This window comes from Mobula birostris, chromosome 1 (assembly GCF_030028105.1).
Source record: "Mobula birostris isolate sMobBir1 chromosome 1, sMobBir1.hap1, whole genome shotgun sequence".
In the NCBI taxonomy this organism is placed as follows: Eukaryota; Metazoa; Chordata; class Chondrichthyes; order Myliobatiformes; family Myliobatidae; genus Mobula; species Mobula birostris.
The window spans coordinates 129,346,687-129,370,620 of NC_092370.1; the positions used below are offsets into that span (position 1 = coordinate 129,346,687).

A 23,934-nucleotide genomic window follows, 5' to 3' on the forward strand; every position below is an offset into this window, starting at 1 on the left:
TTTTCATTTTAGCACAATGGAGATGTCCTCCTTTTTCAAAGAAAGGGGCTTCGCTTCCTCCACCATCAACACTGCCCTCAACTGCATTTCTTCCATTTCACGCATGTCTGCGCTTACCCCATCCTCTCGCCACCCTAACAAGGATAGGGTTCACCTTGTCCTCACCTACCACCCCACCAGCCTCTGCATCCAGTACATAATTCTCCAGAACCTCTGCCATCTCCAGCGGGATCCCACCACTATCCCATCTTTCCCGCCCCCCCCCACCCCACTTTCTGCTTTCCACAGGGATTGCTCCCTACGTGACTCCCTTGTCCATTTGTCCCTCCCCACTGATCTCCCTCCTGGCACTTATTCTTGCAAGCAGAACAAGTGCTACACCTGTCCCTACACCTCCTCCCTCACTACCATTCAGGCCCTAAACAGTCCTTTCATGTTAAAGCAGTGAAATTCAGATCAAACTTGTGAAACCAGAAACCAAATGGAGAATGCTAGAAATGCCCAGCAGACAGCCAGTGTCTGTAGAGAGAGACAAACTCTCTTAATGATGAAGTATTAACTGTTTTTCCCACTACGGCATGGTGGCATAGTGGTTAGCATAGTACCTGCAACCTAGGTTCAGTTCCTGCCGCTGTCAGTAAGGAGCTTGTATGTTCTCTCCGTGACAGCATGGGTTTCTTCTGGGTGCTCTGGGTTCCTCTCAGATTCCAAAAACCTTCTGGTTGGTAGGTTCATTGGTTATTGTCAATTGTCCTGTGGATAGGCTAGGGTTCAATTGGGGGTCACTGGGTGCTGTGGCACAAAGAGCCAGAAGGGCCTATCCTGCACTGTATATCTATCTGTCTGTCTGTCTATCTATCTATCTATCTAAATCAATCCGTCAGTGCTTCACTGAGCACCTATGCTCCGTCTGCCAGAAAAAGCGGGATCTCCCAGTGGCCACCCATTTTAATTTCACTTCCCATTCCTACTCTGCTATGTCTGTCCATGGCCTCCTCCACTGTCGTGATGAGGCCACACTTAGGTTGGAGGAACAACATCTTATATTCCATTTGGGTAGCCTCCAACCTGATGGCATGAACACTGATTTCTCAAGCTTCCAGTAATGCTCCCCACCCCCTCCCCCTGTCCTCTCTCCTTCACCATATCCCATCCTCTTTTCCCTCTCTCACCTTATCTTGCCTGCCCATCACCTCCCTCTGCGCTCCTTCCCCCTTTTCTTTCTTCCATGGCCTTCTGTCTCTTTCACCAATCACCTTCCCAGCTCTTTACTTTATCCCCCCCCTCCCGGTTTCACCTATCACCTTGTGTTTCTCTCTCCCCTCCCCCACCTTTTAAATCTTTTTTTCTCCAGTCCTGCTGAAGAGTCTCATTCTGAAACACTGACTATACTCTTTTCCATTGATGCTGCCTGTCCTGCTGAGCTCCTCCAGCATTTTGTGTGTGTTGCTTGGGAGCTCAAGAGTTCATCTTTTAGTGTATGACAGGTTTGTTTAAGATTCTGAGAAGAGTGGTATAGAAACTGTCCTTGAGTCTGGTGGTTCATTCTCTCAGGCTTTTGTATCTTCTATCTGACGGCAGAGAGGAGAAGAGAGGATGACTAGGGTGTCTAGGGGGCTTTGCTGACATACTGGAAAACCTTAAAATGGTTGTAACTGGGAAACTATTTCTTCCTTGCACTTCTCCCCAGAGTCAATGAGACCTAAAGTGATAGATCCATTACCTATTGGAGAAGGTAGATGAGGTCCCAGATTCCATACTTAGATTCAGACACAACAGCACAGAAACAGGCCCTTTGGCCTGTCTAATCCATGCCAAAATATTATTTTACTTCATCCAACCGACTCACACCTGGATCATAACCCTTTCATACTCCTTCCATCCGTGTACTTATCCAAGCTTCTGTCAGATGTTGAAATGGGACCCATCATCCACTACCTCCACTGGCGTCTTCCACAGTCAAATTTCCCCCTTCTGCTCCACCCCTCTGAATCCCCAGATCAGCACCCCATGTTGATAGACATCGACAGCATAGTAAATTTTAACTTGACCCATTCAGGCCTGAAGTTTTAATCGCTGTGGAGGATTTCTTACTCTGGTGGGATAATGTCTTTCCTGACTAGTTGGGGGGTGGGTCACTCTGCTTGGCAGGTGAGACTTGTGGATGTGAAACAATCTCAGGTTGGGGTCTCCTTTGTGGTGGTTGTAGGAGTTGTCTGTGGGACTGCAGGATGTGGCTCTGACAGCTCAGGATACCTTTCTTCTGAATGTGTTGGCAGCCCAATCAGTGCATGGCAAGCTTCACTAGATGATGAGGATCATGATGTGTGAGTACAGTGTTTAACTCGGCTACTTTCTTTTACCTTTTGGAAAGCCACCTCACACTGATTTGTCCAGTGCCATTTCTTCCCAATCTGTAGTAATGAGTTCAAGGGGTGGAGCACAGTAGCTAGGTATGGCAGGAATCTGTCATAGTAAATCGACAAATCCTTTGGCCTTGGAGCATCCACCACTGCTTGAATGTTCTCACCACTCTTGTGTAATCCTTGTGCATCAATAGTTTGATCACAGCAAGTGATACTTGGTTTAAGGAATTCACTTTTGTTGTGTTGTGCTCTGAGCCCGTAATCTTCTAATCTTTTTTAACACTGTCTTGAGATTTTGGAGAAGTTCCTTGACATCCTTACCAGCAACAATGATGTCATCCAGGTAATACTGTGCCTGGTAAATAGCTTTCTGCCAGAGTGCAGGTGTAGATGCTACTCCAGAAATAAGCCTATTGTAGCGATAAAACCCTTTGTGAGTGTTTATGATACTTCTTTTCGACTCTTCTTGGAGTCTTCTTCCATTTCCATCTGTGGGTGTGCCTCAGATAAGTCCACTTTCCTAAATTGTTTCCCCCCTGAGAGGTTTGCAAGGATATCCCCTATCTAGGGCAGAGGGTATTGATCTACTTTCAGTACTGATGTTGACCTTAAAATCATCCCAGATCCTGATAGAACAATTCTTCTCGGCTACTGGGACCACTGGCATTGCCCATGGGCTCCACTCAGCCTTGGAAAGAACTCCTTCAGCCTCCGTGCACTCTAACTCACTGGCTGTTTTATCACGGATATTATAAGGAACTGGATGGGCTGTGTAAAACTTGAGTGTGGCATTTTCATTTAGCACTGTTTTACCCTTGATATGTTTGAGTTGTCCATGCCATCCTTGAACACTGCTGTGACATCATCTAGTACCTTCCTTAATTTGCTTTCCATTGACTCTTGCAGAGGGTGTGGTATGCAAATGGTGGATGCATCTCCAATCAACCATATAATATAACCATATAACAATTACAGCACGGAAACAGGCCATCTTGGCCCTTCTAGTCCGTGACGAACTCTTACTCTCACCTAGTCCCACCGACCTGTACTCAACCCATAACCCTCCATTCCTTTCCTGTCCATTAAGCATTAAGCTGTCCAACTTAACTTTAAATGACAACATCGAACCTGCCTCAACCACTTCTGCTGGAAGCTCGTTCCACACAGCTACAACTCTCTGAGTAAAGAAGTTCCCCCTCATGTTACCCCTAAACTTTTGCCCTTTAACTCTCAACTTATGTCCTCTTGTTTGAATCTCCCCCACTCTCAATGGAAAAAGTCTAACCACGTCAACTCTATCTATCCCCCTCATAATTTTAAACACCTCTATCGTCCCCCCTCAACCTTCTACGTTCCAAAGAATAAAGACCCAGGTCAAGTTGTAGTCATCTCAGCTGATCATGCCCCCCGCCCCCCACCCCCCAATGCTGGTCCTCCTGTTTTTACCACATACAAGCCCAATGAAGCTTGTTGGTTGTTGTATTCCACTGTTATAAATGTCATTCCCACAGGAGTTTTCTTCAACATAAATTCTTAGTTGGATATTTGCAGGCTTCAATTTAATATCTTTGAAATGCTGTTCAAGTTCATATTGTGGAATGACTGAAACAGCCGGCCTGTGTCCAATTCCATTTAATTAAATTGTCATTGACTTCTGGTGTAAGTCATAATGCTTTTGTCTCTGGTTAGTTTTCACATGAAACTCTCAAGGCTACTTAGTCCTCCGTCACTCTTATCATTATCAGACTTTTCATCAACAGCATGCAGATTAGTACTCTTTTTGAAACTGCAACTTTTTATCTTTAGCCCTTCCCTGAGAATTCCATTTATTTTTGTGTCTGATATGATATTTGTATGTGTCATACTTTGCTGCAAGTTTCACCTTTAAATCTGCATTGGTATAGTGTATGTGAGTGCCTGCCACAATGGTAACATAATTTGTTCGACCAGGCTGATTTCTGTTTTGGACATTGCAATTTTGTTTATGCTCACTTTCATTCTTGACTGCAACTCAAATGAATCTCTGTCTGCTGTTTCTATTGATACAGCAATTTCAACTGCTTTTTAAAATGTAAGTTGTGCTTCAGTTAGGAGATGTTTTTGAATGCTTTCTTGTAAGATTCCACAAACTAACTGATCTCTTCAGTGCATTATTAAGCCCATCACTGAGCTGACAATGCTCAGACAACTTCTTCAATTCAGCCACGTATGCTGAAATGGATTCCCCTTCCTTTTGATTCCACTTATGAAACTTAATGCGTTTTACAGTTAACAGTGGTTTTGGTTCTAAATGTTCCTGCATTACTTTTATGATATCAGCAAAGCTCATTTCTACTGGTTTGGTTAAAGCAGTCAAACTGTACATCTTTAAATCCAATGCACCCAGCAAAATTGGCACACACTTCTCATTGGCTATTTGATTTGCTTCAAAATACTGTTTAGTTTGCTTAATGTTTAATACCCAGTTATCACTCATGCAATTGAGTGCATCAATCTTTCCGATGTAACTAGCCATTTCTTCTTTTTATACTTATAATTGTTATTGCCTGGTACTTACTGTTTATAAACACATGAATTTGTCCATTTTCTGCCTTTATGTTGAAACTCAACCATGTCTGTCCCTTCAAAAGAAGCACATGCTATGCTTTTTTTTACTTGACCATTTCTCACGGTGCTTTTCTTTAAACTCAAACTTCTCGCTGCGCTTCAACTGGTGGGTAGTCATCTCCAGGTTCATTTAATACTTCCTCGTTGCCACTGTTATGTTCTGTAACTCCAGAAGATAAACCTAATTGGAAGGAAAGGACAGCAAGTTCAGAATGCCAGTCTAACTTAGTCTTTACTTCAAGCGAGGCATGCACATATCATGGGATAGTGTTATGATGTATGCAATTCCCTTATTTTTACAGATTACCCATAATAAATTATTTAAATGAACGAGAATAAATTCAGAAAAATAATAGACGCTGTGTTACAGCATATCCTTCATTTTATTCACATCTTTTGAGTGAACAGCTGAAATATTTTGTCCACTAACCTGCAAGATTGAATAAAATCATTCAGAGGTGAACTCCCTGATACTAGTGTGGCGTGAATTTGTCTGCTTCTATGTTTAAAATTTCTCTCTGTGATACACCTTGTGCATTGGCCATTGAGCAGCTCAAGATTCAAGATTCACAATTCAGTTACTAATCACGTGTACGTGGAAACATAGTGTAAAATATGTTGCTTGCATTAACAACCAACATACTCAAGGATGCGTGTAGGGGCAGCCTGCAAGTATCACTGCATATTCTGGCGCCAAAATGGCATGCCCACAGTGCTCGGCAGAACAACACAGAACACAACAAGGAACAAAATAATAGCAGCAAAACAAGCCCCAATTTCTCCCACTCACACATGTACACAGTCGTCCAGCCCCAGGAGAAGCCACCTTCGACCTTCAGCCTTCAGTGGACTTGAACTTGCAGACATTCAGTTTTTAACTTTCCCAGTGAACTCACAGAGATTTACAGACTCTGGGATTGGGCTTCAACATCCTTATTTCCAATTGACATTCGGGCTTTGATCTTTAGTCTTGACCCCTGGACTAGCTGACTAACTGCTGTTGACAAATGAGAACCCTGGATGAAGACGCCAAACTCCAGGCCTCAAACGCAGGATGATGGGACCTGAACACTAGGCCTTGAACTCTGCTCTTGCCAATTTGAGTACCCTGGGGGGCACTGGCCCTCATTCCTCTTGCCTGCACAGAACTCCAATTCTGAAACCCACTGATAAGTTACTGATCCTGGGGGTTGGGGGAGGGGGCCACCAATCCTCATTCACACTGACTTTCCGGCCCAATATCCCACTATGGATGTCTCACATCTGCATTGCTGGTCTTTGAATGCGAAGTAGAGGCTTAGCCTCTGGCTTGACCTCAAACTCCTCCACATCTCTGTCGCTAAACCCTAATCTGACTCCTCCCTCTGTTCCCAAAGCTATCCCTATGAACCTAAAAACAACAAAAAATAAAGTCTGAGCCATGACCTCAATAAAGGCTGTAGTTCGGCTCCATCCAAACTTTGCTAAACTTGAATCCTTGTAGCTCATGTTTGTCCCCACATCCAGCAATTTTGTAACGTAGCTGTATTGTAATGTAGCATCTCCTGCTGCTGGTCTTGCAACATCATCAGAAATGTTCAAAATGAATTTATTATTAAAGTATGTACGTTTATGTCAACATATACTACTCTGCGATTCATTTTCTTGCAGGCATTCACAGTAGAACAGAGAGATAATAGAATCAGTGAAAAACTACACTCAAAGTCTGACAACCAATGTGCAAACGAAAACAAACTGTGCAAATAAATAAATAAAGAAAGAAAGAACGAATGCTGAGAGCATGAGTTGTAGAGTTCTTGAAAGTGAGTTAATAGGCTGAAGAATCAGTTCAGAGTTGAGGTGAGTGAAGTTATCCATGCTGGTTCAGGAGCCTGATGGTTGAAGGGTAACAACTGTTCCTGAACCTGGTGATGTGGGATTAAGGCTCCTGTACTTCCTTCCCAATGAGAGTAGCAAGAAGAAAGCATGGCATGGATGGTGGGGGCCCTCAATGATAGATGCTGCTTTCTTGTGCCAGCTTTCTTTGTAGATGTACTCAGTGATGGGGCCCAACATTTTCAGGCTGTCTCTATTTATATTAAAATGATGTTAATCTCATTGTCTGGAGAATAGGATTCTCTTCATCAGCCGGAGATTTGATCACTCATCTACGCACTAGTGGGTAGTTTATAAAGCCTGCCAAACTACGTGTCTTTCAGGTGTGGAAGGAAACTTGTGAGGTCACTGGGAGCTCTATACGGAGGATAAGGTCTTTTTAAGATTAGATTTATCATATGTACATCGAAACATTCAGTGAAATGCGACGTTTAGCATCAAATCAAATCAGCGAGGATTGTGTTGGACTGTCCACAAATGTCGTCACACTTTGGGGGACAACATTGCATGCCCACAACTCACTAACCCGAACCCTATGTTTTTGGAATGTCAGAGGAAACCAGAGGGTCCAGAGGAAAGCCACGTGTTCATAGACAGAACATACAAACTCCTTACAGACAGCAGTGGGAATTGAACACCAGTTGGACCAAACCTGTAAATATTCTCTGTATTCATTCAAGCTTATCTTTCCTGCAGGCACACTACACTCCAAATTCAGCCTCATCAAAGAATTGCTCTTTCTGTCTCCTACAGTGAAGAGAAATCCCAGACTCCAGCTCTGAAGAAGAAATAATTAAAGATAAATCCAGGTAGGAAAAACTAAAATTAAAGCCTAATTCATTGGCTTGTGCCTGCAAGACTACGTTTGTACTTAGTGACAGCATCTTGAATATTCCACAGCCGTATTTCTCTTGCAAGGTTTTATGCGACAGAAGTGAATGTAAGGAATATGGTTGTGTCACTATACTGCTGGAAGTCCCATCTTTCTTATGAAACCTGTTGGATTGCGGTGTAGAATTTTCTTGTAGTTTAACTTGCCTACATTTGCTTGTGTTTTTATATAATCACCTATAAACATGTAATTGTTCAGTGAATTTTCCAGTAATTAAGGTACAGCTGTTTCTTTATTTTTCTAAAAACTTCTTAGTTTTCAAGAGCAGGTGTCACGCTACTTGAATCTGGTTGTTTTATTGGTTAATTGTTATCGATGGAATTTTGTTACCTATTTTCTGAGTAAGAGAGGAGCATGACTACTTTTTAGTCTTGTGTTCTCTTTGTTTTCTCAACACTTTTTCTTGTTCTGCTTTCCTCTTGTAGCATTCACTAAAGTTATTGTAAGCAATAAGTTTTATGCCTAGTTCTTGACTTCTGAAGAATTTTTGGATGCAAAAGTATCAGAATCCAACAAGACTTAAACTGTGATCCAGACTGCCCCCGGATGAAAATCACTCAGTGTTTGAAAGAGAGTCAATAAGTGTGTACAGTGTCCAGGTCGAAATGCTTCTCTTGAATGTATCATCAATATCCATTTACTTGGCAAATTCAGGGCAAAGCAGTGAATTTATAAACCCACCATATTCTGATGATGGGTCCTCTCAAAGACCAAAATTTGCCTTTTCCCTCCATCAACCTGACCAGTGTTTTCTTGAACTTTCTATTTTAGTTTCAAAATGTTAGCATTTTCAAACTTTGCTGTCAATCACAAAATATGCACCAAAGGCAATAGCATGGTAGGAGTTCACGCAAGAAATTTTCAGCACTAGTGATCACCTATAAGTGTTCAATTCCCACTGCCCGTGTGTGAAATTCCCAGATCAGCAGTTTTTCAGATACTCAAACCACCCCATCTGGCACCAACAGGTATTTCATGGTCAAAGTCACTTCGATCATATTTCTTCCCCATTCTGATGTTTGATCTGAACAACAATTGAACCTCTTCATCATGTCTGCTTGCTTTTGTGCATTGTGTTGCTGCCACATGATTGGTTGATTAGACGTTTGAATGAACAAGCCACTGTACAAGTTACCTAGTAAAATAGCCTTTAGATGTAGATACATAGAATCAAAAGGCTTTTTCTAATGTGCTCCTAGGCTATTTGAGTGTAATTACTAGTGTTTAGAAATTTAAATTGACAATTTAATACAGATAAAAATACTTTGGTGCCTTGAGGCTGCATAATAATAAATAAATAAATACAAATGTACATGAATAGGCAATAAATATCAAGAACATGAGATGAGCAGTCCTTTAAAGTGAGTCTATAGGTGCTGGGAACAGATCATCACGGGGCAAGTGAAGTTATCCCCTTTGGTTCAGGAGCCTGATGATTGAGGGATAATAACTGTTCCTGATTCTGGTGATGTGGGTCTTGAGCCGTCTGTACCTTCTTATGATGGCAGCAGTGAGATGAGAGCATGTCCTGGACGGTGGGGATCCTTGATGATCAATACTGCTTTCCTGCGACAGCACTCCATGTAGATGTGCTTAATGGATGTACCCCTGATGGACTGGGCTGTATTGTAGGATTTTCTATTCAAGAGTATTGGTGTTTCCATCCCATTTCATGATGCAACCAGCAATATGCTCTCCACCACATACTGACATATCCAAAAGTGTGTCACTGTTTTAGACGACATGCCGAATCTTTGCAAACTTCTGAGAAAGTAAAGATGCTGCCATGCGTTCTTCATAAAGGTATTAACTGTTTCTGAACCTGGTTTTGTGGGGCCTAAGGCTCCTGTACCTTGGTTAGACCACAGTTGGAATATTGTGTTCAGTTCTGGTCATCTTATTATAAGAAGGATGTGAAAGCTTTAGAGCGGGTACAGAGATTTACCAGGATGCTGCCTGGACTAGAGAGCATGAACATTGTGTTTTATAGGATTGCTTATATATTTACATTTATTGCATTTATTTTGTTCTTTATGCTTATTGTGATGTTTCTTCTGCTGCATCGGATACAGAGTAACACTCATAAATCTCCTTTACACTCATAAACATTCTTGAATCTTGAACATCTAATGAGGATAGGGGAGATGTCAAAAGTAAGCTCTTTACTCTGAGAGTGGTGAGTGCATGGAACACCCTGCCATGATAGTGATAGTGGTAGAAGCAGATATATTAGGGGCACTTAGGAAACTCTTAGGTAGGCACATGGATGATAAAAAAATGGAGGGCTATGTATGAAGGAAGAGTTAGATTGATCCTAGAGTAGGTTAAAGTGTCTGCACAACATTGTGGGCCGAAGAGCCTGTACCATGCTGTAGTGTTCTGTGTTCTATGTTTGGTGTAAATTATGAAACAGATACTTGCTTAAGTTAAAAAAAACACAACAGCCAAAGTGCAATGTGCAATAAACCAAAGATTCACATAGATTTCAGGAGTAACTTCTATTTGTCCCACACAGTCATGGATCTTGAGCAATACTTCTATTCCCTTGTTGCTGTGGCTAACTTTTTTCTGTTGGACAGTGTTAAACATTTGCTTTATAATCAACTTCTCTCTGACTCGTTTCCACATAATGTTCCTGAATCTGCAGCTGACACTGATCCACAGACAAGTCTGTGTTTAATGAAAACAGAATTATGTCGGATAAACTATGTTTTCTTTGTGAGGTGCTCTGATTGTTGCCCTGATGGTGTAGTTTGAACTTACAGTGATTTTCTTTAACCTTGGTTGAAAGATGGCAGAAAAGAGTAATAATTTCCAATTGTGTTATTGAAAAGTTAATCATGTAACAAACATTAAATGTCCATAAAAATATGTAGAGCATCAATAGTACCAAAGATATTAATTTGTGAGCTTGATGAGGTAAATGATCTGATTCAGGAAGAAGATTATATAAGATGCAGATAACGTTTTCTCCCTTTACACAAAAGAATTATTGTGCAGCTTAGTAGCTGTCTTCTGGGATCTCTGAAGTTGGGGCAATAAGCTAATGAATCTGAATTTAGACTCTACAACTCATGTTCTCAATATTGTTTCTATTTGCACAATTTGTCGTCTTTTGCACATTGGTTGTTTGTCAGTATTTGTTTTTGTATAATTTCTCGCGAATTCTGTTTTTTTTTCCTGCAAATGCTTACAAGAAAATGAATCTCAAAGTATATGGATACTTTGACAATAAATTGTACTTCGACTTTGAAAGGCAAAAATTCATTGACTTAAAGATCAATAGAAGATAAACAAAAGTTAACCGTTTGGTTTAGATGGATCAAAACAGAGAAGAAAAAAAATTCATGCCCGGATGTTGCAGAAAATTGTCCCAAGTTTTTTTCTCTGATACTTCTATTTATCATAGAACAATGATGGTATCACAGAGATCATAATCCAAAGAAATGAATCCAAATCCTTTCATAGCAAATTTAAAAAAACATTAATCAAATAAGTCTGGAATTAAATAAAGACTAGTTTCAATGCTTGGGAAAGCACCAAATCATTAAGAACCCAGATTCGACTTTATTTATCACATGTATATTGACACATACAGTGAAATACATTTTTTGCATTAACAATCAAAACCCCTGAGAGTGTGCTGGGGGGCAGCTTGCAGGTGTTGCCACACATTTCAGCGCCAACGTAGCCTACCGTCTTGCTCAGCGGAAGAACAATCATAAAGACCCATTAGTTTTGTCTTTGTGAAGGAAGTCAGCACATGTCTGATCTTTCAGGATTTACCAGGATGGATTAGAGAGCATGTTATGTGAGGATAGGTTGAGTGAGTTAGGGCTGTGCTCTTTGAAGTTGGGGGCGGTGAGAGGTGACTTGATGATAAGAGGCATAGATCGAGCGCACAGCCAGAGACTTATTCCTAAAGCAGAAATGGCTAATGCAAGGGGGTATAATTTTAAGGTGATTGGAGGAAAGTATAAGGGGGATGTTAGAGGGAAGTTTTTTATACAAAGAGAGGAGGGTATGTGGAACACTCTTACAGGAGTGGTGGTAGAGGCAGAACATTAGGGACATTTAAGAAACTTAGAAAAGCAGATGGATAAATAAAAAATGGGCTGTTGTACAGGAGGGAAGGATTAGATTGATCTTGGAGTAGGTTAAAAGGGTGGCACAAAATCATGGGTGAAGAGCCTGTATTGTGCTCTTCTCTCCTTGTGATTATTTGAGTTAGTTGCCTTCCTGTCAGTTTGAACCAGTCTAACCACTCTCCTCTGACCTCTCTCATTAACAGGGCATTTTCACCAACAGAACTGCTGCTCACTAGATGATTTTTGCTTTTCACACCATCCTTTGCAAAATCTGTTGTCTGTGAAAATTGTGGGCCAAGGGGTTTGTAATATTCTATGTACAAAGAAAGGTTCAATAAATGGTTAAGTATACTAACACAACTTCTGGTAATTTCTCCCCTTCCTCATTCTCTTTATTTCCATTTCCCATTCTGGCTTCCCTTTTACCCCTTCTCTTCTCATCCGCATGTTACTCCACACTGGTTTGCCCCTCCTTCCCTTACTCCCATGGTCCACTCTCCTCCACTATCAGATTTCTTCTGCAGCCCTTTACCTTTCTCAGTTCTCACCATATCTCCCTCTCCCACCCACCTATCTTCTGCCTTACCTCGTTTCACCTATCACCCGCCCATTTGTCCTCCTCCTCCTAACCCCACCTTCTTATTCTGGCTTCTTCCCCCTTCCTTTCCAGTCCTGATGAAGGGTCTCAGCCCAAAATGTTGACTGTTTATTCTCCTCCAAAGATCCTGCCTGGCTTGCTGAGTACTTGCAACACTTAGTGTGTGTTACTTTCAATACATCCGATATTATTTTTATGTTTATACAGTGGGAGAGGGCTGATGGAACAATAAGTAGGTCTTCACCAGCAGAATATTAGGACCATAATGTCTGCTGTCTATAATTATGAAAAGTATGTCTTGTCTTATCGCTGTTTGGATTCTCACTTTGTGTCATAAAACAGTTGTAATGCAGAGATGGTGGAGCAGACATTTTGTGCTGTGTTCGGTACTCGGTGTACATTGTGGTGAAGTCAAAGTTAATTGGACTGAAGTTTCATTTTAGAGAAAACAATGGTAAATCTGCCCTTGGCAACTCTCCAAAATACCTGCATTGTGTGTGAACACCCCTGGTGAGTGCTGTTATTGTCCTTGGTATGTTGTAATTCAGCAGGTAAACTATGGACCTGGATTAATCTCTGATCTTTAAATTTTGAGAAAAGGCAAACAAAATGCAGTATTGTTGAGCTGCTCTTTGTCAATCAGCAGGTGCAATGGTGAATTTAAGGACCATGATATAATTAACAGTCCAGCCACTGGTTTGAACAGGTAGCTGGAGTCAAATGTATTGGAATCACTTCGGATGTAAAGACAACTTAATGTGAGAGGTAAATTACTTCAGCAGACTGTAAGGTTTCCGGTTTCCAGTGGAAGTCACTGTTTTATATCAAAAGAACTCACAACTGCTGGGTCTGGAAGACCTGAGTTATAAGAAAAGATTGAATAGTTTAGGAATTTATTCCTTGGAACATAGAAGATGGAGGGGAGATTTGACAGAGGTATACAAAATTATGAGGGGTATAGAGAGGGTAGGTGCAAGCAGGCTTTTTCCACTGAGGTAGGGTGGGACTACAACCAGAGGTCACAGGTTAAGGGTGAAAGATGTAAAATTTAAGGGAATCATCTTCACTCAGAGGGCCGTAAGAGTGCGGAACAAGCTGCCAGCGCAAGTAGTACGTGGGAGCTCAATTTCAATGTTTAAGAGAAGTTTGGATAGGTACATAGATGGTAGAGGCATGGAGTGCTATGGTCCCGGTGCAGGTTGATGGGAGTAGGTGGTTTAAATAGTTCAGCACATACTAGATGGGCTGAAAGGCCTGTTTCTGTGCTGTACTTTTCTATAACTTTATGACTAACTCAGGTGCTCAGTGTTATTTCTTTATTTATCTACCTATTGATTTATTTATTTCTTTTTTCATAGTTTTGGCTTCTTTTGCACACTGGTTACTTGTCAGTCTTTGTGTGTGGTTTTTCTTTTTTTTTGTAATTTATTTTTTATTGAATTTGTTCTACTGTGAATGCCTGCAAGAAAATGAATCTCAGGGTAGTAAATGGTGACATAATCATATTTTGATAATAAATTTACTTTGAAGTTTGAAAGAATTACTTATCTCTTGGTTGCAGAAGCCCTTAAAAAATTTCATAAATTCAGTGTTCATTTTTTCCGTTTCTGCGCTTGGTACCTGGCTTGTTGATCTAGTTCCTTCGAATCAGGGGTTCACAGCTTTTTTTTAACGCTATGGACCAATACCATTAAACAAGGGATCCGTGGACCCCAGGTTGGGATCCCCTGTTTTGAATGTTTGGTGACAAAATTGTGTCTGCTTGTGTCGAATGCATCACAGAAGACTGTGTGTAAAATGTTTGGAGGCCTCTAGACCATGTGGTAAAGTACCACCGAGTACAAGATAATTCATGTGTTTTGTTTCAAGTTATGAGGCAAGAGAACCATGGAGTCAGAGCACTACAGCACAGAAACAAGCCCTTGGTTCATCGAGTCCATGCTGAACGATTGTTCTGCCTAGTCCCATTGATCTGCGCCTGGACCACAGCCCTCCACACCACACCTATCTATGTACTTATCCAAACATCTCTTAAATGTTGCAATCAAACACTCATCTACCACTTTTGCTGGCAGCTTGTTCCACACTCTCTCCACTTTCTGAGTGAAGAAGATCCCTCCAGGATCCCCTTAGATAGCTCACATTTCACCATAAACCCATGATATCTGGTTATTGTTCCACCCAATCTCAGTGGAAAAAGCCTGCTTGTGTTTACCCTGTCTATACCCCTCATAATTTTGTATGCCTCTATCAAGTCTCTCCTTATTCTCCTGAACTTCAGGGAATGAAGTCCCAAGCTGTTCAATCTTTCTCTATAACTCAGGGCCTTAAGTCCTGGCAACATCCTTGCAAATTTTCTCTGTCCCCTGTCAATCTTATTGATATATTTCCTGCAGATAGGTGATGAGAAGTGCACACAATACTTCAAATTCCAGAATGCCCCAGGCAGTAATAGCGTCACACTTGACTAACCGCTATGATACCACGCACCCTAATCATCCTGGTAAATCTCCTCTGCACACTCTCTAAAGTTTGTACATCCTTTTTGTTGAGGCAACCAGAACTGAACGCAATATTCCAAGTGTGGTCTAACCAGAGTTTTATAGAGCTGTAACATTACCTTGTGATTCTTGAGCTCAATCCTTTGATTAATGAAGGCCAACATACCATACATCTTCTTAAAAGCCTTATCAATTAGCACTGCAACTTTGACGGATCTATGGATGTGGACACCAAGATCCCCCTGTTCCTCCACACTGCTAAGAATCCTGCCATTAACCCTATATTCTGCCTTTAAGTTCGACCTTCCAAAGTGAATCACCTCACAGTTTTCCAGTTGTACACCATCTGTCACTTCTCAGCTCAGTCAATGTCCTGTTGTAATCCATGACAACTTTATACACTATCCAAAACACCATCAACCTTCATGTCATCTGCAAACTTATTAACCCACCTTTCCACTTCCTTATCCAAGTCATTTACAAAAGTTTCAAAGAGCAGGGGTCCCTGAACGGAACCGTGCGGAACACCACTGGTCACCGACCTCCAGGCAGAATACACTCCATCTGCTATCATCCTCTGCCTTCTATGAGCAAGCCAATTCTATATCCACACAACCAGCTATCCCTGCATTCCATGTCTCCTGACTTTCATGTCACAAGTATGTCATCATTTCTTGTCTGAGTCACCTTCTATACTGATACACCTATGCCTAGCATCATTTTATGGACATATAATCAATCTATGTACATAAGCTATCTTATGTATTTAAATTTATAAACACAAGAAATTCTGCAGATGCTGGAAATCCAAAGCAACACACACACAAAATACTGGAGGAATTCAGCAGGTTAGGCAGCATCTATGGAAATGAATAAACAGTCAGTGTTTTGGGCCAAGACCCTTCTTCAGGACTGGAAACGAGGGGGGCAGATCCCAGAATAAAAAGGAGGGGTAGGGGAAGGAGGCTAGCTGGAGGGTGATCGGTGAAGCCAGGCGGTTGGGAAAGGTAAACGCTGGAGATGAAGAAATGTGACAGGAGAGGAGAGTGGGCCATAGGAGAAAGGGAAGGAGGAGGACCCAGGGGAAGTGATAGACAAGTGAGAAGAGGTAAGAGGCCAGAATGGCGAATAGAAGAAGAGGGGATGGGGTGGGAAATTTTATTTTACTGGGAGGGGAGATCAATATTTATGCCATTAGGTTGGAAGCCACCGAGAAAGAGTGTAGGGTTTTGTTCCTCCACCCTAAGGATGACCTCATCGTGGCACTAGAGGAGGACTGGTTGTTCTTCTCCCCCCACCTTTTTATTCTAGCGTCTTTCCCCTTCCTTTCCCATCCTGAAGAAGGGTCTCAGCCCCAAACCTGGACTGTTCACTTCCATGGATGCTGCCTGACATGCTGAGTTCCAGCTTTTTGTGTGTGTTTTTTATATTTATTGTGTTCTTTATCTTATTATGTTTCTTTCTGTGCTGCATCTGATCCACAGTAACAATCATTTTGTTCTTCTTTACACTTGTGAACTGGAAATGAGGTTAAACAAACTTAAATGAGTCTGCCATGTGGAACCTTATCAAATGCCTTACTAAAGTACATATACACCACATCCACTGCTCTGCCATATCCTCAAAGAATTCAGTCAGGCTCCTCACAAAACCATGCTGACTGTGTCTAATAAGACTGTTTCTTCAAATGCTCACATATCCTCTCTCTAAGAAACTTCTTCAATAACTTGCTCACCACTTAAGTAAGACTCACTGGTCTGTAATTCCCAAGGTTATCCCTACTCCCTTTCTTGAATTAAAAAAAAGACTCCTGGTTCCCTTCTCCTAAACTGGAGGAAATTCTCTTTACCTCTTACGTTGCTGAACAGACTGTGAAACTGGAGTGCTGTTAAGAGAGAGAGTGCTGGAAGTTGTCATATGGAAGGTGACATTATGTTATGAAGCAATGTAGTAAAGAGTCAACTAGTAGTGAGAATTAGGAAGGGACTAAAAATTTGCTGGAAAATCTGGCTCATGGTCCTGACCGGATGCACAGCTGAGTCAGTGCCAATCTCAACAAAAGATGCACACTCAAGATAATTAGGAAGGAGATATAGGAACCTTACTACCAGGTTCAGGAGCAGTTGTTACCATCCAGCCATCAGGCTCCTGAACTTACTGAACTGGTTCCACAACCTCTGGACTCATTTTTAAGGACTCTGCAGCTCATGTTCTCAGTATGATTGAGTTATTGATTTACTGAATGACTAATTTATTGATTGATCGCTTTATTTATTTATTTGTTTGTTTGTTTGTTTGCATAGATTGTCTTCTTTTGTACATTGGTTGTTTGTCAGTTTTTGTCATTGGGCATATTTAAAGCGGAGGTTGATAGGTTCTTGATTAAAAAGGGCATCAAAGGTTACAGAGAGAAAGCAGTGGAATGGGGTTGAAAGGTATAGTAAAATCAGCCAGAATGGAATGGCGCAGCAGACTTGATGAGCCAAGTGGCTTAATTCTGCTCCAATGTCTTATGGTCCTATGGTCCATTGGAATAGGCTCATACAAGTATTTTAGTTATCTAAGAGCTAAGTTTCTTGTAATCTCCAGTAGGTGTTAAAGGTGGGCAGATAACACCTTACATGCAGCTTGAGTATCCTACAACAGCAATCACACTTGCTTCTGAACACCTCATTCTCAATGGAAAGTCCATGGGCAGTGATCATTGTGGCCAATGTTCCTTCTACCGTTTTTTACATCAGCCATTGCTCTGAGCAGGAAATATTTACATGGCCTGAAAACTGTGTGGCACTTTATGATAACATTATATAAAAGAAAATTCCAGCTGAGTGGCAACAAAGGCTATGTGTGCGGGAGCATTTCAGTTACTGCGCGGCCACACACCCGCGCAGCTTAGAGGGAACAGTGATTGTGGCAGTAGGCAGGAAAAATATAGATCCCTTAAGAGTCCAAGGTAAGGTTTGTTGGAGGCATGAGGCTTTCTGGCAAGAAACTAGGTGACATGGTAGTATTATGCTTCGTGCAATAGTTTTCTAGTGCCGGCACTCACTGATCCAGGTTCATTTGCCACTACTGCCTGTACGTTCTCCTTATGGTTTCTTCCAGGTGGTCTGGTTTCCTCCCTCATTCCAAACACGTATGAATTAGGGTTAATAAGTTGTGGGCATGCTAAGTTGGTGCTGGAAGTGTGGCGATGCTTATGGACTACCCAGCACAATCCCCCTTGATTTGATTTGATGAAAATGACGCATTTCACTGTATGTTTTAATGTGCATGTTCACATGCACAAATAAAGCTAATCTTTAATCTTTAAATAAGGAAGATGCCATTCAGCTGGAAGGTATTTGGAGAATGTTGCTGGGCCTTGAGGAACAGAGTTTCGGGGAGAGGTTGTACATTTTGAGATTTTATTCATTGGAGTGGAAGAGAATGAAGAGTGATCTTATAGGGATGCATAAGATCATGAGGGACATAAATGGGCCCAATTCACCCATCTTTCTTCCAGGGTTGGAGAATCAACAACTAGATTCCGCTAAGACTCTGGCAAGATGACACCAGCAACCAACAGCGACACCCTGCAGACAGCTCAAAAACTTCTAGACACTCTTCTTCTTCTAAACATATTTCTTCCGAACTGTGATCAATTGCAGTCTGTAATTTCCCTTCTAATGATGTATTTCTGAGCTGACTAAGCAATCTGGTGCTTCTGCGATCTCGTGGGGGATTCAGCGTGGAGACTGCAGCTACGGCCATCACTGGGGGGTGTACGCTGTGTCGATTTCTAATCTTCCATTTCTCCATGCCGATTAAAGCATCGAGCAAGATTAAAATTATCAAAGGGAGAGTGGAAAACGACCAGGTGTTCAGCACCATCTGCCTGCTTGGGACCGGTCTCTTCCTGCTGCTGCCAGTGTGCAGGAGGTGCAGGAAGCTTGGGTCCCATTGCTGCCAGAAGTGGGAGCAGCTGTTACCCTGGCAGCCATTGGGCTCTGGACATGCTCCTTTCACCTCAGCGCTGAACGCGCTCCGCAGTTGTGGACTCACTTTTGGGGATTCTGCAGTTCATGTTTGTTGTGTTTTTGGTTGCTTCTTTTTAAACTATTTGCTCAATTTGACAGAACATAGAAACATAGAAAACCTACAGCACAATACAGGCCCTTTGGCCCACAAAGTTGTGCCGAACATGTCCTTACCTTAGAAGTTACTAGATGAATGTGTTTCGGCACTGAACTGACTCTGTGGCCGTGGCCTGTGAACATCAGGATCCTGGACTGACTTCATTTGCCTCAGTGGCTCCTTGGCTGTGGGAACGCTTTCGGGAACTCTGTGGTTAATACTATTTGTTTACTTTTTATTGTTTGCACGACTTGCACTTTTTTCACTCATTGGGTGCTTGATGGTCTTGTGTGGGGTTTTTCTTTAAATGTATTTTTCTTTAATTGTGTGCCAAGTGGCTGGCAGCAAAAAGATGAATATCAAGGTTGTCTACTCTATACATACTTTGATAATAAATGTACTTTGTAGAAGGCGTAGATTTACGGTGAGAGGGGAGAGATTAAAGGTGTAACTTTTTCACCCTGAGGTTGGTCAATGTTTTCACCAGGTAATGTTGCAGCTTAATAAAACTCTGGTTAGACCACATGGAATATTGTAACAACACAGAAAATGCTGGAGGAACTCAGCAGGCCCGGCAGCATCTGTGGAAGAAAGTACAGTCGACGTTTTGGGCTGAGACCCTTTGGCAGGACGACTTGGAATATTGTTTTCAGTTTTGTTTGCCTCATTATAGGAAGAATATGGAAGCTTTAGAGAGGGTGCAGAGGAGATTTACCAGGACTTTCCTGGATTGGAGAGCATGTGTTATGAGCATAGGTCGAGCGAGCTAAGGCTTTCTCTTTGCAGCGAAGGAGGATGAGAGAAGTCTTTATAGAGGTGTACAAAATGTCTTCACCACACCTTGTTCCAATTCCAACCTCACTCCTTCCGAATGCTCTGCTCTTCACTCCCTCAGCACTAATCCTAACCTCACTATAAAACCCGCTGATAAGGGGGGTGCTGTTGTAGTCTGGCGTACTGAACTCTACCTTGCCGAGGCACAGCGTCAACTCGCGGATACCTCCACTTATTTACCCCTCGATCATGACCCCACTTTGGAGCACCAGGCCATTGTCTCCCACACCATCACCAATTTTATCCACTCAGGGGATCTCCCATCCACTGCTACCAACCTTATAGTTCCCACACCCCGCACTTCCCGTTTCTACCTCCTGCCCAAGATCCACAAACCTGCCTGTCCAGGTAGACCTATTGTCTTAGCTTGCTCCTGCCCTACCGAACTCATTTCTGCATAGCTCGACACTGTTTTATCCTCCTTTGTTCAATCCTTCCTACCTATGTACGACACTTCTCACGCTCTGAAATTTTTCGATGATTTTAAGTTCCCTGGCCCCCACTGCTTTATTTTCACCATGGATGTCCAGTCCCTATATGCTTCCATCCCCCATCAGGAAGTCTCAAAGCTCTCCGCTTCTTTTTGCATTCCAGACCTAACCAGTACCCCTCTACCACCACTCTGCTCCGTCTAGTGGAATTAGTCCTTACTCTTAATAATTTCTTCTTTGGCTCCTCCCACTTCCTCCAAACTAAAGGTGTAGCGTATGGGTCCCAGCTATGCCTGCCTTTTTGTTGGCTTTGTGGAACAATCCATGTTCCAAGCCTTTACTGGTATCTGTACCCCTCTTTTCCTTCGCTACATGGACGACTGCATTGGCGCTGCTTCCTGCACACATGCTGAGCTCGTTGACTTTATTAACTTTGCCTCCAACTTTCACCCTGCCCTCAAGTTTACCTGGTCCATTTCCGACACCTCCCTCCCATGTCTGGATCTTTCTGTCTCTATCTCTGGAGACAGCTTATCTACTGATGTCTACTATAAGCCTACGGACTCTCACAGCTACCTGGAGTATTCCTCTTCTCACCCTGTCTCTTGCAAAAATGCCATCCCCTTCTCGCAATTCCTCCATCTCCGCCGCATCTGCTCTCAGGATGAGGCTTTACATTCCAGGACGAAGGAGATGTCCTCCTTTTTTAAAGAAAGGGGCTTCCCTTCCTCCACTATCAACTCTGCTCTCAAACGCCTCTCTCCCATTTCACGCACATCTGCTCTCACCCCATCCTCTTGCCACCTCACTAGGAGTAGGATTCCTCTGATCCTCACCTACCACCCCACCAGCCTCCCGAACCAACATATAATTCTCCGTAACTTCCGCCACCTCCAATGGGATCCCACCACTAAGCACATCTTTCCTCCCCCCCCACTCTGCTTTCCCCAGGGATCGCTCCCTACGCGACTTCCTTGTCCATTCGTCCTCCCTATCCCTTCCCACCGATCTCCCTCCCAGCACTTATCCTTATAGGCAGAACAAGTGCTACACATGCCCTTACACTTCCTCCTTCACCACCATTCAGGGCCCCAGACAGTCCTTCCAGGTGAGGCGACACCTCACCTGTGAGTTGGCTGGTGTGATATACTGTGTCCGGTGCTCCCGATGTGGCCTTCTATATATTGGCGAGACCCGACGCAGGCTGGGTGATAGTTTTGCTGAACACCTATGCTCTGTCCGCCAGAGAAAGCATGATCTCCCTGTGGCCACACATTTTAATTCCACATCCCATTCCCATTCTGATATGTCTATCCATGGCCTCCTCTACTGTAAAGATGAAGCCACACTCAGGTTGGAGGAACACCACCTTATATTCCGTCTGGGTAGCCTCCAACCTGATGGCATGAACGTTGACTTCTCTAACTTCCATTAATGCCTCACCTCCCCTTCATATCCCATCCGTTACTTATTTATTATTATATATATATTTTTTTCTCTCTTTTTCTCTCTCTGTCCCTTTCACCATACTGCTTGCCCATCCTCTGGGTTCCCCCCCCTCCCCCTTTCTTTCTTCCTAGGCCTCCCGTCCCATGATCCTCTCATATCCCTTTTGCCAATCAACTTTCCAGCTCTTAGCTGCATCCGTCTCCCCCCACCCCCCCGTCTTCTCCTATCATTTTGGATCTCCCCCTCCCCCTCCCACTTTCAAATCTCTTACTATTTCTTCTTTCAGTTAGTCCTGACGAAGGGTCTCGGCCCAAAACATCGACTGTACCTCTTCCTATAGATGCTGCCTGGCCTGCTGTGTTCACCAGCAACTTTTATGCGTGTTGTTAGATGTATAGATTGAGTTGACTACCAGAGACTTTTTCCCAGGGCGAAAATAGCTAATACAAGGCACTATAGTATTAAGGTGATTGAAAGAAAGTATAGGGAGGATGTCAGAGGTATATTTTTATACAGTGAGTGGTAGGTGCATGGTGATGGTAGAGACAGATACGTTAGGGGCATTTAAGAAATTCTTAGATAGGCACATGGATGATAGAAAAATAGAGGGCTATGTAAGAGGGAAGATTGATTTTAGAGTGGGTTAAAAGGTCAGCACAACATTGTGGGCCAAAGGGCCTGTACTGTGCTGTAATATTTTATGTTTTAGTATATGGAATGAAGTACCAGAGAAAATGGTTGAGGCGTTTAGTTAGCTCTATTTATAAGGTACTTGGAGAAGTACATGGCTAGAAAAGGTTTAAAGGGATAGGGATCGAAGATGGGCAAATAGGACTAGCTTAAGTGGGTATCTTGGTCAGCTAGGTGACCAGTTCGGCTGAAGGGCCTGTTTCTGTGCTGTGTGATTTTATGACTCCCACTGTGGTGGAGTCTACAACTGTCTTTGCATTGGAGTTATGCAGAAATAATCATGATTTGGTTTCTTTGCTGTTTCTCACCAATATTGTCATTTCCTGAACCTGCCAAAAGCAAATGGGTAATACATGGGCAACACCCAAATCGCTGGAGCAGGTCAGCAGACCAGATGATCCGAAATGGCAACTGTCCATTTCCCACAGTAGGTGTTGCCTGACCCACTGAGTCCCTCCAGTGTTTTGTGTGTTGCTCCAGATTCCAGCATCTGCCTTCTCTTGCGTATCCACAGTGCAGTATGTGCTCTTGAGTTTCCACTTGTGCCTCAGAGTATTAAGCAGTGGTACCATGTGCTGTTTGATGGGCTTATTCCTTGGAACCATAAGATTCAAGATTCAAATTTATTTGTGACATGTTCTTGGAACCATACAGTGAAATGCATCGTTTGTGTTAACAACTAACACACTCGAGGGTGTACTGGAAGCAGCCTGCAAGTGTTAACATATTTTCCAGCACCAACATAGCGTGCTCACAGTGCTCAGTAGGACAACACAGAAAACAACAAAACAGTTACACAACAAACAACAAAACAACAACAGCAAAACAAGTCCCTTTCCTCCCTCCCATCCATGCACATAAACAAGCCTCTAAACCTAGGACAGGCCATCTTCAGCCTCCAGTGGACTTGGGCTTAGAATCCAGACACTGGGCCCTTGACTTCCCCAGTGGGCTTGCAGAGGTTTGCAGAATCAGTCTCTGGCCATAGATGTCCCACGTCCACATCGCTGGCCTTCGAATATGGAATGGAGGTTTAGACTCTGGCTTGACCTCTAATTCCCTCCACATCCCTGTCCCTACACACTAGCCTGACCACTAACTTCCCTCACTATCTCCAAACTTGAAACTTGAAAGTTTTAGTGACTTGAATTTTGATGCTCACGCTGTTCGGATTTTAGTATTTTACATAACTAACCCTTTTTGTCTATATGGAGGAGCCCTACATTAGAAAATGGGGAAGATCTGTTTGCGTTCACAATAAAAAACAAGAATATCAGGATGTATATTGTATACATTTCTCTGACTTTAAATGGAACTAGTGAACTGTTGAAAATAAACTATGAACTGTGCCATCTGGAGTATGACACACGCACAGTGGACACACAGTGGCTACAAAATTCTTCAATTGTAATCCATGTTTTGGACCACAAAAGTGCTGAATTAGCTCTGGTTGACGTCTGTTGTGCCCTTGACTAGTGCTGTTGTGA

At 42.6% G+C, this 23,934-nt stretch overlaps 1 protein-coding gene across 6 annotated transcripts in view; it reads left to right on the forward strand.

The window, feature by feature from the left end:
• LOC140199674 (neurocalcin-delta) overlaps positions 1–23,934 on the forward strand; it is a 351,531-nt gene that overhangs the window by 127,349 nt on the left and 200,248 nt on the right. For 4 of the 6 annotated variants that reach the window (XM_072262168.1, XM_072262151.1, XM_072262142.1 and 1 more), the window contains one exon: positions 7,545–7,657. The exons of the other annotated variants lie outside the window; for them this stretch is intronic. The gene's annotated coding sequence lies outside the window, so the exon portion shown is untranslated. The remainder of the gene's footprint in view (positions 1–7,544; positions 7,658–23,934) is intronic. 6 annotated transcript variants of the gene reach the window in all.